General features: G+C 40.3%; 1 long non-coding RNA gene across 3 annotated transcripts in view; it reads right to left on the minus strand.

The window, feature by feature from the left end:
• Positions 1-2009: 2009 nt before the first annotated feature.
• Positions 2010-17691, minus strand: part of LOC135446845 (uncharacterized) — a 32814-nt gene continuing 17132 nt past the window's right edge. For 2 of the 3 annotated variants that reach the window (XR_010439909.1, XR_010439910.1), the window contains 5 exons: positions 16513-16629; positions 15976-16049; positions 13121-13228; positions 5326-5376; positions 2010-4425 (listed from right to left, as the gene is read on the minus strand). This is a non-coding gene — a long non-coding RNA (uncharacterized LOC135446845). Of the gene's footprint in view, positions 4426-5325; positions 5377-13120; positions 13229-15975; positions 16050-16512; positions 16630-17523; positions 17638-17691 lie in introns of those variants that run through there. The other variant, XR_010439911.1, reaches the window with a different exon arrangement.

Below are 17691 nucleotides of genomic sequence, written 5' to 3' on the forward strand. Positions count from 1 at the left end.
ATGCATGGCCATGGGGAATGCTGCTGTAAAGGCTCACAGCTTCCAAAAAGGCAAAAACAGTTCCAGTGTCCATTGAAGGGTTTCCAGCAAGGGGCCCATCACAGTCTGAAGCACTGTATTTTTTCAAGGAGCCAAATTCACCTTGCAAACATTTTGCATAAGGCTCTAAAACAGATGTTGATGAAATTACACCATTCACATAGTCTTTAAAAGATTTTTAAAGAAAAAACAAGGTAGATTATATACAATATTCTTACATTCATTGGAATATATAGTAATTATACTTACTAGGCCTTGGACTATTTTCTCTGAGCTTAACAGCCTAGGGCAAAGCACAGAGGAGCAAAAGGGGAACACCCCACTCCCTGATTTCCCAGGCTACTGACTGTCTGCACACAGACTGTCTATTTATGACCTGTCAGTCCCAAAATTGGAAAAGAAAGGAACAAACTAAAGTAATAAGCACAAAGAACAATGTGAGGCCTACACAGTACCCTGGGATTTCTACAAGTGACAGTCTGGGTCAGAGAGGCTCTGAAAGGAGGCCACAGCCAGCATAGAGACACCAAAGACTTGTGGGATCTCTCTTCCTGTGTTTAGTTCAGTGGGAGAGAGATTCACCATGACTGCATGTGATACTGCAGCAGCCTTAACATTTTAATCAAAGGGTTTTATTCTAATATTGTAACATTTCCTACCTTCCTTTGGAATAGAGATGATACCACATGGCTCAGTACCTAGGAAGCACACAAGACAATTCTGTCTTCAGGAGGCACATGCCCACTAATAACCATCACACAATGAAATGAATGTAAGAAAATGAAGCATATCTTACATAATTTCACTTAATTTCTCCATATTTCACCTGCTGAGTCCCAGATGGCTGTTTTGCTACAGCCTCTTTACTCAGATTCCTCTAAATTGCCATTTTAGAAAATGACCTTGAGGAGGATATTTTCTGGCCCCCTGCCCTCAAGTCCTGTGTGCAGGCTGAAAACCTGTTGTCATCTCTCCTAGGGTGACTTTATGATACTGAATTATATCCCCATTCATCTGTTTAGCCCAGAAATAAGTTTTCTCTAAGACTGGTTCTGAGAGCAAAGTGGGGAAGAAGCAACACAGAGTTTGTTATCAGAAACTGCACTTGCTCCTCTACATTCCTTCTCATGGACTGTGTTGTCTGCAGCGCAGACAGCCGGAGAGACCTCTCCTTTGCTTTTAGTTAGTTTTTAGCTGGCTGAGGCAGAGAAGTTCCCCAGACTGTGGCTTTTGGGGTTTTTTGGAACTGATTGGCCCTGCTCTGGACTGAACACCCAGAAAAATACCAGGAGCTCACACCTGTGGCCCACCATGGCCCAGGATTGTCCAGCCCAGGAGGGACTGACAAGAGACTGAGAGGGCCAAGCTACACCCCACAACAGGGACTCTCTCTCTGAATTTGCCATTGCTTCAGAACAAGAGGTTCCATTGTTTAATGTTATTCATTTTCCCACATTTGTGAGTACTTCACTTGTTAAATAAACAGGTTTTTCCACTTTTCTCAAAGGAGATTTGTGTCTCCTGAACCAAGGGGGGGGGGGGGCACTTGAATTTGCTTCTAGAGGGACCACTTCAGAAGTTTCCTGCCAAAATTTGCCCTAAACCAGGACATCCAGGACATGACCCTACCATGAAATGCAGGTTCCCATTAAAAAAAACAAGGAAGTTTTTCTCCTGGGCTGTGCAGGCTTGGAATGGATTTTACAAGGTATAATACAGACTAGGATGATGATGATCACATCATTAGAAGAAAACTTAACATCTTCAAAGAGATGAAACAATCAGTCCCAGAGAGACCACTCAACAAGTGACCCATGAATGTGCAAATTACATCTAAAGCTTTGTGTGGAGTGAGAGAGGAAGGAAAACTGAGAAAAAGCATGAGTTGCTTGTCGCTATAGGACATGAAAGAACACAAGCACACCACCGTTCTCAAAGTGAAGGAGAAAAGGAAAGTTTATTTTCTGACTCCAATATTTATAGTTTTACAAAAGTGACAGTGGATTGGAGGGTGACAGTGCCACCTCTCCAATAACACTGGTCAAACCAACAGTCTATCAACTCTCTCCATAAAGGAATGCAAAACAATGAGTTATTTACAGAAAGTGTGTGAGAAAGTTCACTACAAGAATGTCAACATCAGAAGGCTTAGAAAATCTTAAAAAACCAGAGTGACAAGTTGCTAGGAAAGACCTCAGGACCCAGTTGATGGCATAGGAAAGGAGGTGGTAGAGCACTCCTACCTTCCAGAAGGTGTGTCAGTCACAGACTATGAGCTACATCCTGTGGGCTGCCCACACAGGCAGAGGAACCCTTGGAAGCCTCCTACAAGCTGGCAGGCAGGGGACTGTGCAGCACAGGGACCCTCCAACCCAAAAATTCTTCTGAGCTCTTAGTGTGTTGCTGGTGACTGATATCAGAAAGGCTTTATTTCCCAGAGGGGAAAAATGCATGAGCAAGACAGGCAACAGGGAAAGAAAAGTGTGTCTTGAGCTTAAATGTGATGGAGCCATTGGCTTGTGCTCTGACCTGGCTGTGTGTGGTGCTGAGGCTGCCTGGAGCCAGCTCCTCCTGCACTGAGCAGCCAATGTGCTACAGCCCACAGCCCAGCACCGATGGGTCCAGCCACACATCACAACTCAGCTTGCCCAGAAAAAGCTGCAAGGAAGTCCACAAAGAGATAGGAAAGGTGAATAAATCACAAACAGAGGCAGGACTGCTAAAAGACAGCATCCCGTGCCAGCCCAAGTCACACCTGGCCTGCAGTGCCCTTCAAAGGCATCTGCCAACTGGGATCTTCTGCCTTGTGAGCTGATGAAGCATTTGGGTGGCTGAGTGGTGAGAAGGCCTTGCAGCAAGGAGGTTTCCCCCCATCTTTCCACCTGCTAATCCACCAGTGCTTTCACAGCATGAACATTTTTCTCTTCCGTATTCACATCATCATTGTTACACAAAAACATTGCTTGTTTTTGTGGTTTTAAGAACGCAATTCTAAGCATGGTTGGATTTTGCCTGCTGTTTATTAAGAGAAAAGGTCACAGCAATTTTGCTTTGTAAGCCATTAACAGAGGATGATCCTCAGTGCAAATTAATACAGGCCTGAAACAACCCTGGGCTTCACAGTTCACTTTTCCTTAGCACCAGAGCTTTCTGTCATCTAGGCAGTCCCACAAGAGGGCTGAAGGGCAGCAGCTTTATCTGCAAGGCTGATGCAAAGGTATATAAATATCAATCCAGTGAATGCATCTTTTACTTTTTTTTTTTTTCCAAGCAATGACAAATTTAAAAGGGGCAACAAAGCATTCCCCAAATTGCAGGCAATTTCCCTAATTTACTATTATCTAGTGTTAAAGAATTTTGACAGCAAGGGCCAGGATGTGAGTTGCTGCAAGGCGTGCTGTAAGATACTGTGATCTTTGCACAGCCAGCCCATTTTTTTATGCTGAACTTTGAACACACTGTAGTGTCTGAGCCTGTGGAGAGATGGCCCAGGAAACAGCTAGAATATTAAGTACCCAGTTATATGTCTCCCAAAGGAGGCTGCTGCTAATATTATACATTACAACAACATTGCCTGAATGGTTTATTAATGGTAGCAAAACAGAGTGAATACGACATACAATGATAATAACAATAAATGTTATTTATACGGTGCCTAGCCGTGACAACGCTCTAGAGGCCTCACAAAAATACACTTAAAGTGCTAGCATTGCAGTATTAAAATGTGCCCAAGGCCTCAGCAAATAAAATGGATTTGGTGTTTAAAACGTAATTTACTTATATGTGGTGCCCTTAGCAGGGAATTTACATTTTAGATGAACAGACAGAGGCTTTCAAAAGTCACACATGGTTGTCATTGTCCAACTGTTTGGAAGCCAGCTTAACCTGTTACAAAAAGATTTTGAGCCCAAATTATCTGCAGGTTTCTTTTAGGACTCAGAGCAGATTACATGGAATTATAAGGTCCTGAAGCAACCAATTTTGTTGGCTTGTTTGTGCAGGAAATTATAACTGCAATGAAAATATAAATGAATTTGGTTTTGAAATGTAGCTAGAGTGTGAGGCAGCCAAGATAAACCAAAATGTCTCTGGAGTATTGGATCTTCCTTTTATGTCGCTGGATAAACAGGGCCGCATATTTGACACTCCTTTACTTCCTGGGCATTTCCTCGGAAACACCTTTCTCAGAGCTATCACATGTGTTGGGATTCACCTCCTCAGGCAGCCTGTGTGGATGAGGTGGTGCTGGAGCAGGCAGTGTCTGTCTCCTGGCCCCTGAGCCTGGCTTTCCATGAGGGGTTGGATCTGCAATCTCATACCTTCACCATGCCAGCCCTCCTTCCGCTGTCCCAAGCCTCTCCTCAACCCTGGCACTGACAATCAATCCTGCACATAAAACATGGCACGTTCTCAAGTGTCAAAAGGAGTTTAGAGGAGCAGTAATCACCAAACTGCACAGCCAATAATTTTGCCCTCCAGGAATACAGGGCCTTTCCTTTCAGCATCCATGGCTGCAAAAGCTACCAGCAAAGGAGGAGTGCTAGTGCTGCCAGAGAGCTCTGCAGACCAGCCTGGGGACAGAGACTAAGCAAATGTATTTATTAATAGTTGGCAATGCTAGCTGGGTTAGCTACCAAAGTCACACCTAACTCTTCATTCTTGGATGCTGTGTCTGATCAAAAAGCCAAAATCACATTCCTCCACTCCACTTGGTATGCAGCTACAGAGCCATCCTCTCATTCTTTGTTTTACAGTGTCTCATAGCCCAGAGACACCTGAACACATCTGAAAGGTTTATCAAGGGACAAGGCTTTGACCGGTGCCCTCTTTATCTGCTACAACCCTTTCCATATGCACTCCTGACAGCACTATAGAAGAACTAAAAGGAGCATAAGGTCGTCTTTCTGCATGGAGACTTCTCTCTTTGAACATGCAGAACTAGGAGCCAAAACATCCCTTGTTCCCTCACCTCATATCCCCACACCCAGTAAATTTAACATGAAAAGCACTGGATATGTAAGGAGTGCATGTGGCACAGCCCAGAGGTGTTTTGATCTGTTCATCAAATATGATTTTTAAAAAATTAATTTATATATATACACGCATGTCTTTTTGTATAGACACACACGTTTATCACCATACAGTTTTCTAAAAGAACTATTGTCATACCACAGAGACCACACTTTGATCCAGATTTACTGTGCAAAAGAGGCATATCTGCAGGGAAAATCCACTACTTTGAGCTTTTATTTATCTGGGAAAAAATAAAAATCTCAGGTCACTTACATGGAAAAGGTCTTAGACTCCAGAAAATGCAATCTGCTAAATAAGCACAACCTGAGAGTTAAAAAAAAAAAAAAAAAGGTATCTATTAGTAAGAAATCAGTGGATTGCAAGTAGCAGAAGCATTTTAAACCACCAGAAAACTAGGCCCTGACTTCTCCACAGAAGGTGTATAAATAATGACAGTAAAACTGTTCTTAGTTCCAGCCCTTCTCTGAGACCACAGCAGGATCTTCTGCCATCCCTCTCCATGTAATAAGCACAGCCTTTTTCTTTATCTCTGAACAATGACAATTTCCCCATTATCAAAGAACATGGGGGAGAAAAATCATCTTGTCTTTGCATAAGATCACTAGTTTTTATGCTTTATATAAAAAAAATCATGAATGTAGAAGGATCGCTAAGTTCCAAATCAATCACAGTCTTTTGATGTTATTATGAACTGCACATACTCCATTCTTGTGGTTTATGATATCATCAGAATCCCTCAATTGATTTATGCCCTAGTGATCTAGTTGTCTCTATTCATTATCCCATATTTAATTAATATATGCCTCAGAAAGAGTTGTCAAAAGACAAAGTTAATTATAGCAGAAAAAAAAAATCTAGTTGAATTCATGTCATATTTTAGTTTAGTGACAGGTCCCACAAAAGACAATTTTAGCTCCTTTTGTATTCTTTTTTTTTTTGTCTGAACAAATACTATTGTATTTTCCTGCCCAAGTACAAAAAAAAATGCTTGTCTCTACTCTTCACTCAGCACTGTAGAAAGATTTCTTAGATAATTAATGTTTCATTAAGTATTTGCAATTCTTGAGCTGTGCTGAAAAACCTGATCCTGAAGAATGGAGAATTTGACAACAGATTATTAACCTTATTTATCAGGCTCAAATAGCACCTTTTATGAGACAAAAGTGAGTATTATACAATCTACAGGTAAATACATAAGAATTTTTTATTCAGAATTATTCCAGCTGCGTGGGCAACCTTCTTTGAGATGTGCTCAAACAAATGACTCCTTCTGGAGGAATGTTTGCAGAAACAGTATATTTTAACTTCATGCTGGAAAATATTGGTGTAAAATGAACATTTAGGTCTTAAGTATAAATATTCACTGTGGGAATTTGATTCAAATCTTTACAGCCATCCAATCAGAGGTGTGAGGCTGACAAATCCAAATAAGTCAAGTTGTCTTGACTTAGGTATATTTAAATAGTCTGTCAGAGCCCACTGCCAAAAAACACTGATTTTAAGATACATCTGCAGTATTTTGGTGAATTATTTTGAATTATGAATATATTGAGAAAATCTTACTTGTTCACAGGTATAACTTAATGAAAGAAATTTTTAAAACCCACCCATTACTCTCAGCAAGCTGGGGATGAGTGCTGCTGTCTATGCAGCACTTACAACAACACCCTTTACATTACACATGCTGATGCAGGAAACTCTCATGCTGATATTTTTCATGTTTGTTGCTTATGATTCTTCTCTCAGAGATCTGTGTTTTGCTACTAATCTTTTATTCTAGTCTGGCAGTAAAATTGGAGAGCAATGGCAAAGTTAGAAATATAAACCATGCCAAAAAGGGACTCTTTCATCCATTCAAAATGCCCCTATTCCATATTCTCATACCTTTCACTGCACAGAATCTCTCTGTATGCAGCAGCAGTCTAGATTTCTTTATAGAAATCCTTTCATGGGGCTTCACTAGACACTGATGTGTCCTCACCAGAATGATTCCTAGATATTTTAGATTGGTGGTTGCTGTCACCTTCCTAAATTTTCTTCACCACTAGCACTATTGCTTAAAAATCTGTGATTATATAGATATTATCCTAGGTCTGAAGACCACTTATAATGATCCCATGGACTGCAAAATTTTCTGAATGCTGTTCCTGGTTTGAAACCTGCAACATTAACATCCACTACAGTCACACTGTACTGGAATGTGTAACGGAAAAACATCTGCCTCTGTGGGCAGGAATAACAATTATCCTATCAAGCTGGGAAACACACCCCTCTATCCTCCTTGTCCACTGCCAGATGAACACTGCCTCACGAGCTGCCTGGATGTCAGCAACATGGACCAAACAGGGATATGGCAGGAGCAGCTGCTCTTCTGTAGAGAACAGGGCTGCTAACAAACACTGACATCCCTCACACCCCAAAAGCTGTCATTTCAGAACTGGGAGGACAAGCCTGGATTCCTTGGTTGGCATTTCAATATTTGATGTATGTGCAAAGCACATACTCATCCTCTTCTGTGTGGCAGCATATTTCACTCCCAGAGGCTGTTCCCAGGTACAAAATTGATCCCAGTTTCCAATGCTTTGTTAATTTCCAGTACCTGAGGCCCCACAGAGCCTCCATCCACCTCTCTTTGGTTACAGCACACTAAAGGCATGCTCCTGCACTTCCCCTGCGACCCACAAATCCCAGGGGATGCAATTTCTGAAGGAACTATAAATGTCTAACAGACCTGGTCAGCTTATTCTTTAACTTATCCAAGCAAATTGAGCAACGCTATTTTGGTTCATTAACCATTTCTGAGCAGATTTCCACTTTGTAACTATTCATTTACCACTTGCAGCAAGTTTTAGCAAGCAGAGAACACATTTAAGCCTCACTTTTTATTTAAATTTCTTGAATGCATGCCTTAAAATGTTTGAAATAATAACTGCAAATAAAGAACATAAGAAACAAGTGCAAAACATAAATATGGATAAATATATGAATTACAAAAATATTGTTTACATGAATACTGCTATATATATAATGATTATTATAACTAATAATAAATAAAAATATCTTATAACTAAAATTATGTCAATATATAAAAACACAGGTATATACAAATACAAACAAAGAATGTAAACAAAAATCAAGCTAGGCTCTGTAACTATGAAAAAAACCAGAGGTATATCATGTCCAAGTCATAAAAAAGAGAAATAAACTTTGTCAATGTTTGCAATATTTGACCCCTTATGATTTCTAAAAGCAAGACTGACCATAGAACACCAGAGATTATAACCATTTATCTTCTATAAATCTATTGATTGACTTCCATATTTCTCTCCCAATTTTTAGCTTTGTTCAACATTTTTTCTCTTTAATGTGCATGCATTCACAGATTTGGGATTTTAAAATAAATCTCTTTAGACTGGATTATTGGTATTTATTTTGAATTAAGTGTCTGCTTGGGAGTATATACAAACTAAATCAAAAGTATTGTTCAAAATTTACAGCAGGTCATCTCTTCTTTTTTCCTATTTCTTTTCTTTTCAATATCGAATGAAGGGCTGACCAGCAAGGTCAAACTTTCCTTATTAATGAGGCATTGCTAGAGCTTTGTCTCATTAGGGCACTCAGAACTATGCATTTACTGCAATTTGCAGCACTTAATAGAGAAAGGTCAGAGTGGGTTACGTTCAATTTCCACTTGGCAGAGGGAGGAAAAATGGAAGTAATTCATTTGCACAAATTTGAATAATTCTTCTCAGTCTCCCTTTCTTTATCTATGTCCAGATAATTCCTGTATCTTAGCCCACTCACAATCATCCCAAACCTGCCAACAGCAGGCTTTCTATGAAGGCTATAATGGAGCTGACAGATTCTATGGATCCAGGTGTCAAAATAAAGCCATTCAGCTCCCTCTCCTCCCTCTCTCACAACAGGGAATGTGAGCTGCCTCTAGTGAGCTCTTAAACTTATCATAAATGTATCAAGATTGCTGTGGGCCATGAAACAGCTGTAGACAATTAATCTTTTCACAATTCTTCGGCAAAAGAATTGCTTTCCCTGTGAAGTAACATCTGCCATGCTGAGGTGATTATTCATGGGCAATGGGCGCCACCACAGTTTTATGCATAGAGCCATCAGTGGCAATGAAGCAAAATTTATAGTTTTCCCTGGTTCAGTAAAAATAACATTTCAGCTGCATTAAAATGTCATCCATCAGCATTGTCCCAGAGCACAGGGCTCCATCTCATCCAGAGAAATTAAAAAGTATTCATTTTAATGGTAACTTGTGAAGCTTGCAGTGACATGGCTTTTTTCCCTCCTCCCCTATTTTTTTTTTTATGTAAGCAATATTGAGGAGGAAGAGGACTGAAGGAAAAGGTTATGTGGTGCAGCGAAGCTGAGGATTAAATGTGCTACTAGGGAGTAATGATATACCAATTACTGAGCTGCTGGTTCTTATTTATTCATAACCCCTGAACGCTTAATCAAAAATCCTTGAATCAAAGTGAACAACTAAAGAAGGAAAGTTATTTCACGGAGATAATGTAATTCTTCAACTTAAAAAAAAAAAAGAGAGAGAGAGAGGGAGAGTGTGCCAAATGGATATAGAGGCAAGATGTGGCACCTGCCAGAGCTGTAGGGTTAGTCTTTTAAAGCATTAGCTTAAAGGAGTCGAAATTTAAGCCGGAAATGTAATGGTTGTAATTTACAAGCAAGTTTCTATTCTGACTCCTAGAGTAAAGCTGATTAATGTCTGCTTTGGCAGCGTGATCAAGGGAGAGAAGCGTGCAAAAACTTATTGTGTGAGTCTAACGTTTTACTCTATATAGCTCATGTGCCACTACATCGGATTGTTGAGGTAGCACTTTGCTCTGAAAGCACTGACAAGTCAAGGACTGCTCAGGAACTGAGATGCCATTCACCTGAGCAAAGATAACATAACCTGGATTTCAGACTATTTAGATGCTTACATGGGTAAAAGACGGGTTTTTTTTGGTGAAGAAGTGACAGAAACAAAGAACTAACCACATCTGCACCTTTTGGAACTGAACCTGGACTATACAGGCTCCACACCCAAAGGCAGTGACAATCTGCCATGGTCCAATTTCCATTCTGAATTACTACCACTTCTTCTTTTAGGGTAAAAGACCCTGTGTTTATAGTAGGACATTATGTACAGATAACCTTTCAAAATCTCTGAGAGCTAAATCTAAATATGTCTACATTCAAATTTTCAGCAAAATTGTGCTGACTCCATTTCTAAAGCATATTAATTTAACAATCTGCACATCAAAAGTTTTTTGGAATTAGAAGATATAGAAGAGAATTAGAAGATATCTTAGCCTTTAAGGGCAGACTTTTTACAAAAGCATATAGGCAGTAAAATACTAGATGAAACAAAGCACTGAAGGAAGAGCTTTCCCACCAGAGCAGATTTTGTTCCAGGCAGACTGAAGCACACTCACTGCAAGTTTTTTCTTTTTTATCTTTTTGTTTACAGACTGATTTTATTGATCAGTTTTAGCATTGTACCTTTTACCATTCAATTGGGGTGTTTTCCCATGGTGTTTCTCTGAGGGTTAAGTCCTCTGTGTTTAATGTTTCTCTCTCCTATGATGCACCTAACTACAACAAATTCAGGTTTGGACCAGGAGCCAAATCTCAAATACTTCAAGAAGTTAAGTGATACCAAAATATAATCTGTCAAGTCGGGAACAGCTTGAACTTTTTTACACTACCTAATTCTAAAAGCACATCTTACTATAAGAAAAATACCTCCCTCTCTTTCCTGAGAGTCTCTAAAGAATGCCAAACACACAGTGAGAGACAAACTCCCCATCTATTGTTTTTATCTGAGAATGGAATTAAATATGGTCTAAAGAAAAATTAAATTCCCTTAGTGAGAGGCAGGGCTGTCAGCAGCTTAGTGGTGATGAGAGACTCCAATGAAGAATAAACAGAATAAACACTTTTATGATAAAGTGTTACATGCTTGTGTTTAGCTCCATTCTTCTGTTTCCTGTGCAGTAGGGAGACTGACTCAAGGCCCACATCTAGGATGAAGGGAACCTAGGCTGATATTTAATGGATCCTACACTACTTACTGTTTGCTGCAGAACAGAAAAAACTCAACAATGCTGTCAGACCTATCCCCAACACCGTTAGCAGCAAAATAATTTTGATGGTTTGCATAAATTCTTTCGGTCTCACTGCTGATTCATTGTAAAGACAGGTTCAGCTCCCAGGTCCTGACTGACCTCTCCTGAATTATGAGGGACCTTGCCTGGAAGAAATATTACAGTTGGCAAGATTGGAAAACAGCAACAGTGCCTGCCAGACCCTCTTGAGACTTCAGCGATCAGCTAAAGTGGCACATGCTGAAGGACACGAGACTCAAGAGCAAAGGAAATACTGAAGGGGAATTGCAAGTAACAAACCTTGCATGGATTGAGTGAGAGAAGGTAACAGATAGTGAGAAGTCATATAAGAAATACTTTTGACTTAAGGAGAAAATACTGGTTTACTCATCCATGTGAAAAGGAAAAGACATCTGATCAGGGCCCCTCTCAGTTTCAACAAGCAATCTAAACTTTCCTAGATTCAGCCTATCCACAAACCATTTCAGTTTTAAGGCAAGAACTGGTTTTTATGAGCACTAACAGACTCAATGATCATTTAGTACTGGACTATCTCTCCAAGCCACAAGTGGCAGACTCCCCAGGAACCTGCTAAAACAAGGCAAAGCATTTCTTCTCCTGGGTATTATTCCCAGTTTCCAGCAATCAGTGTTTCAGAGATCTCCTGAAACAGAGGCTGCCTCTTCCTCTTAGGCATCACTTGTGATATCCAGTCCTCCTCAACAATGTGACTGTGCTTTTGATCAATTAGCAGCTTCAAGCAGTTCTGGAAAGTTGCCCTTAAAACAATGCAATCTGTGCCCCTTCCCAACAGCACCCACCTCCAAAGAGGAGCACTGAGACAGGCGTTGGTCAGTGCTGCTGGCAACAGCCCAGAGGAGCATCATGTGAAGGACTCATGGAGACATTATCCTTCCTTCCTTGGTAATAACCCACTTTGGGCTCCCCAGCTTTCCCAGCAGCTCGAGGGGTCTGCCTTCCTAGGAGCCCAAATGTCTTCTGCATTCAGGGCAGAGACAGAACCCTCTGGATGACTCCTTTGAATCTCAAAATCTCAAGAGGTGCTCAAATATGTGAATCCTTTTATGAAAGTTAGCATTGCAAGTAAGACTTGGCTTTCAATTTAAAAACGTTTCCACTGAAATAGTAAGCCACAAGGCTTTTAAATTTTGGCTCTTTTTTAAGCTGCACAGTTACCCTTCCCAAGGAATGTTAGGACAAGACAATTAACCATGCTATTGATTTTCTAAAATAGCAATCTTACTGTGACTTCATCATGAAATCTGCTGATGCCAGGCCATAACTGCACTCCCTGGCCACACCAAGCCATCTTTTCCTACTGGGGAGGTCTTTGTCACCTTGAAAATGGCTGGGTTTCACCATAGCACAGGCTGAATGCTTTTAGGGATTTGTGAGGCGCCCTTAACTATCATTTATTATCAGGGGTCCAGAAACCCCAGTGGAAGCTCATGCACAGAATAGAGCATTATCCAACACCCCTACACTAGTTTGCTCTGGCAGAGTAAAAATGTGCAAGAAAGGCCCAGTCCCAGGCTGGGGTTTATCCCCAGGGCCTGCAGGGATTCTGCATCTGAGTTGCTCAGTCAGGGTGAAACTGAACCTCTGTGTGCTCCCCTCTGAGGTCAATCATGCATTAGATGAGACTCTTCAGGCTCCACAAGGAAGTACAACCATTCTTCCCTTTGGATGGGGGAGCACATCCATACCATTAATTATGAACAGTAATTAGGAGCAGTGTGTCAGCTCCAGCCAGAGGAGTTTCCCACAGGCAGAGAAAAACAGGGAAGCCCTGGCAGATAAGTGCTCTATTAGCCACCAAGCAGATGAGGTAATGAGAGGATTACAGACGGCCTGCCTAAAATCATGTGAGACTAAAACCAGCCCAGGAACTGTACCTGCAGCCACATTATCCATCAAGCACTCTTTCATGCTCCTCTTCCTTCTTGGAACACATTGAGAGGCACCACTCTCCAGCAACTTCTCAGCACCAGCCACTGCACACACTGAAAGAAGAGATTTAAACAGAGCTGGGGGTTTTCTGTTTATTTAGCAAACCACCATTGTTTTCTGCCCTACCAAAGTCACAGCAAGGGGAGACCCTGCAGTGAGAAGGAACAACATGTTTCTGGAACACCAACTCAGCCAAGAGCAGCCATTAATTCACTTTCTAGAAACAGCAAAAAGCACAAGGTGCTCACATTTGAAGCCAAGGAAAGAGCAAATTAAATCTTCTTGTATTCTTCCCATTGATAACTTCTTGTCCCATTGATAACTAAATAATCTTTTCTACATGTATATAGTTATTTACTATAACTTTATTTCATTAAAGACTTTATGTTAAATGTTGTAGGTCTTTTAAAATAGGACATGCTGTAGAAAAAGAAAACGGGTTGCTTCATCAAACACATTAAACCTTATCTCTGTCTGATTTTTAAAAATTGTGAAGCACAAATTATCCAGAGCTTAGCACTCAGTGTCTCTTCCTTGGCCTATAAAGTCAACAGTTATGGTGTTAAAGTTTAATCAATCCCATAAAATGTTACTCAGAAAGTGACCCTGGTGTTATGGCTGAAGTACATCTCCTACATTAAAAAGCACTTTCATGGAAGCCAGAGCAGTGTTATTGAAACAGAGAGCTAATAGGTGTCTAGATGAGGTTATGAAAGGGAGAAGAAAGTAAAGGAGAGCACTGGGAAAGGCAGCTGAAGGAGGAAAGTAAGAGGAGGGGGAGGAGAAAATATTTATTCCCATTGGTTCTCCACAAAGCTAAATGTAAATACATGAATGTTAAGGCTGAAATGTAAGAAGCTGTTTTGACAACTGCTCAAAAGCAGAGATCTTAATGAATTTCATATTAAAGACAGATGCAATTTTCACAGTAACACAGGAAGATTACAGCAAACAACAACAATGGTAAAATCAGTGTAGACAGACGACAGGACATTACTTATTCCTGCAAAGTATAGGCTTTTGGATGCTGTTAAGATGGAGTTAATTAAATTATGACTTCATCAGAACATTATATTTGCTGGCAAAAAAATAAAGCCAGAAGATCCATAATTATTGTCTGTGAACATCCTTTTTGACCATTATCATCCTGATTATCGATTCACTTCCTAACATCCTTCTGAATTCCATTGCAACATGCAAGCACTAGACAGGGCACAGTGGGCCTTGCCACATATTCTACTTCCTCTATGTTTTGGGTCAGAGCAGCCAGCATCCTTCAATATTTATGTTGGGGTACACAATTCTGTTTGGAAAGTGTCACCAGTGAAGATGATGAAAGCACATAAACTCTTCTGATGGAGGAAATATGGCTTGACTTAGAACAGTTAGGCCTACCAATAAATATGAAACTGCTCATTGAGCTGCCAGATCTCTGTATTTCAACCAGCAGAACTTAGACTCCACCACTCACCAACAGTTTCATAAAAGTCTGGCAGATTTCAGGTCAATATTATTAATAATGCTGAACATTTAATGTGATATTTGATGTCTTCCAGACCCATGTCCAAGCACACACAAACCACTGAGGTTATCAGAGACATTCAGAAACTACCCAAGTTAGCACTTTACCAGAACTAGTTCTGTGTGTTAGATATTGTGCTGGGAGAACAAAAAGAAGACAAAGCCTGAGGGCAACCCAGTTTTGAGAAGCAGCTGAAAAAAAGCTATTTTAAGAGGGAAATAAATATTTCTCTTTCAAAGACCTCTGTCTCCAGATTAACCCAAGAGTGATTAGCAGTGTATTTTCAAACCCTAAAGAAAACATTTTTTTGCTTACTACCTTTAACCAAGTTCTGGAGCACAAATCCTGTGAGAAGCACCTGAGGGAGATGGGGATGTTTAACCTGGAGAAAAGGAGGCTAAAGGGGGATCTTATCACACTCTACAACTCCTCAAAATGAGGTGGTAGCAAGGTGGGGGTCAACCCCTTCTCCCTGCTAGGCAAATAGTAGGACACAGCCTCAATCTGAACCAGGGGAGGGAGGTTCAGTTTGGACATCAGGAGGAATTCCTTCACAGAAAGGGCTTATTAAACATCAGAGTGGGCTGCCCAGGGAGGTGTTAGAGTCACCATCCCTGGAGGTGTTCAAGAAAAGTCTGGATGTGGCACTCAGTGCCAGCTGGCAGGGTAGTGATCAAAGATTGGACTGGATGACTTAAGATCTTTTCCAACCAAAATGATTCTGTGATACCTATGAGAAATTTCAACTGACTTTTTGTTTTTCCTGAGGGATATGGATGAGGAGAAGGCCATGTTTTGGAGATAATTTCAAGTTTGTTGTACCCTGAAGTGAGAACGTTCAATTGCAGCATCAGATGTAAGGTACTGGTATTTCAGCCTAGTTTAACTAAGGTAGTTAGAACTTGATGTTTATTAAAGGATTATCTAAGCCTGGCCTGGGCTGGAATTCAGCGCTGGTATTCCAGAGCAACTTTGACTGCAGTAAGGATTTTCTTGTAATTCTGGAGAAGAAAGCAAAAAGTTCTCATCTAAAGGAAAGCTCAAGAAACATTAAGAATTACCCCTGCAAGATAAATACAGAACACATGGAGCTGCCAGTGGCTGGACAGCTCCCTCTACCCAGGCCCTCCCAGACTCCGCAGCATCCAGACTCCTGTCCCAGCTGTTCTCCTCCAGAATCTGCTGCAGCATCCAAAGAGAAGCATTCTCCAAACCAATTTGAGTTACATCTCAAATAACCAAACGTTCATTATAAATTGTTTACAAGGAAGCAGATACCTGCAATGACTCAAATAAAAGCTGACTTTGAGGGATTTGCACATCAGACTGTGTGTCACCAACAAGAGCACAACCTAAGGAGTAAATTATGACAAGTTATTCCAAATGTACATGTTTGCAGTCCTGCACAAGCTAAGCTGGGAAGACATTAATTGCTGGAACTCAGCTGACAAGGCATCAGAGTGTGTCTTCCAGATACAAATTATACTAATCTGAATTTAACTTTGAACCTCTTGGTTTACACAGTGTGGGATTCCTTCAAGTTTTTATTGTGTACAGAGCTGAAATTTTGGCTAGTTTCATCTTGAAATATATGGCAATACAAGATGTAGTTTAATAAATTTAATCCTTTGATCGGGACAGAAATCATGGTAAAAGTTCAGTTGTTACTTCTAAACAGGAAGTACACAACTAAAACACTGAGGCGTTCTGTACAGTCTTTATACCTAACCATGCCAAAACTTGTCTTGGACATTCCTATTCTGAATGCAAGGCAAAAGTAATGAATAAAACAATGAGAAAACCCATGTTATTCACTCAAAGGTGTCAATTTGTTCAGGTGAATTTGCAGATGCGCAGAAGCTGACGTCAATGGAACACAACTTCTCAAGTCCTCAACTTGCTAGTGGTTCCAGGTCCTCTGAATGACCAAAGCTGCAAGTACAAAAGACCAATTAGTCTCTTGTATCCATTTTCCACTCTGCTGGGGCTTTATATGCTATTCTATCCCCAAGGCTTTCTTTAAACAGCTTTAACTAGAGTTTTTTCTCGCTACCAAGAGACTACTGCAAAGCCATGGCTGCCACCATCAGAGTTTTCCTTCAATACTCTAACTAAACCTTTTGCCTCATTTTAATCTTGTTATTCAGATTTTTTTTGTCCCATATACCATAAATAATTATTTCCTCTTTTTATTTTTTCCTCATAAAAATATTTGTAGACCACGATTTCTTGCTCAAAAATGGAGATTTTGAAAGGCAAACAGTAAATCATTCATCTCCCTGCCATGTCTCAGAATAACAAAAATAAAAATGACGTTTTCTTCAAATAATTTCACACCAAAATAAAGTTCTTTAAGACAATTGTGACTAGGAACATACTTCTAGTGAACACATAGACAATCTCCAGTGGGAGGGAGGCCTAGTATTTAGTAGAGATGTAGTTAATTATGAATAAATAAATAAAACTACCAAACTGAGATAAAGGTTACAATTTGAATCTTCCCAGAACAGAGGGAGAGTTGCTATTTCAGCTTTTCTTGATCAGTCTATTCAAATTATGAGCTAAAAAGGGTTCCTTTTTTTTATTCCCTTAAATAACTTATTAGTTAAAAGGGTGTGAATTAACTTAGAATGAATGTTCAATTCATATAGTAGAATCACCATCATTATTATTACAGGAAGCTCTAATCATTACACAGCCACTAATATAAGACATTCTGCTAGCTTGCCTTTAATGAACATGACTCACATTTCACTTTAATGATTCCTACACCCCTGTCTCCTCTGAGCCTTCTACTCAGCCATGGGGGAAGGGTGGCTTAAATACCTTCTTTTAAGATAAAGGAGTCACTTCCAGTACCCCTCTTTTGTAGGAGTTCACACTGAGGAGCACTGCAGAAATCTGAAGTCCAGAAAGCACCCAGAGCCATCTTCTTTGAAGTCTCCAACTGGGGTACCCAAAATTGGGGCACATGTAAAGAGTGAGCTCCTCAAA

The sequence above is a fragment of the Zonotrichia leucophrys genome, chromosome 4, assembly GCF_028769735.1.
Source record: "Zonotrichia leucophrys gambelii isolate GWCS_2022_RI chromosome 4, RI_Zleu_2.0, whole genome shotgun sequence".
Lineage (NCBI taxonomy): Eukaryota > Metazoa > Chordata > Aves > Passeriformes > Passerellidae > Zonotrichia > Zonotrichia leucophrys.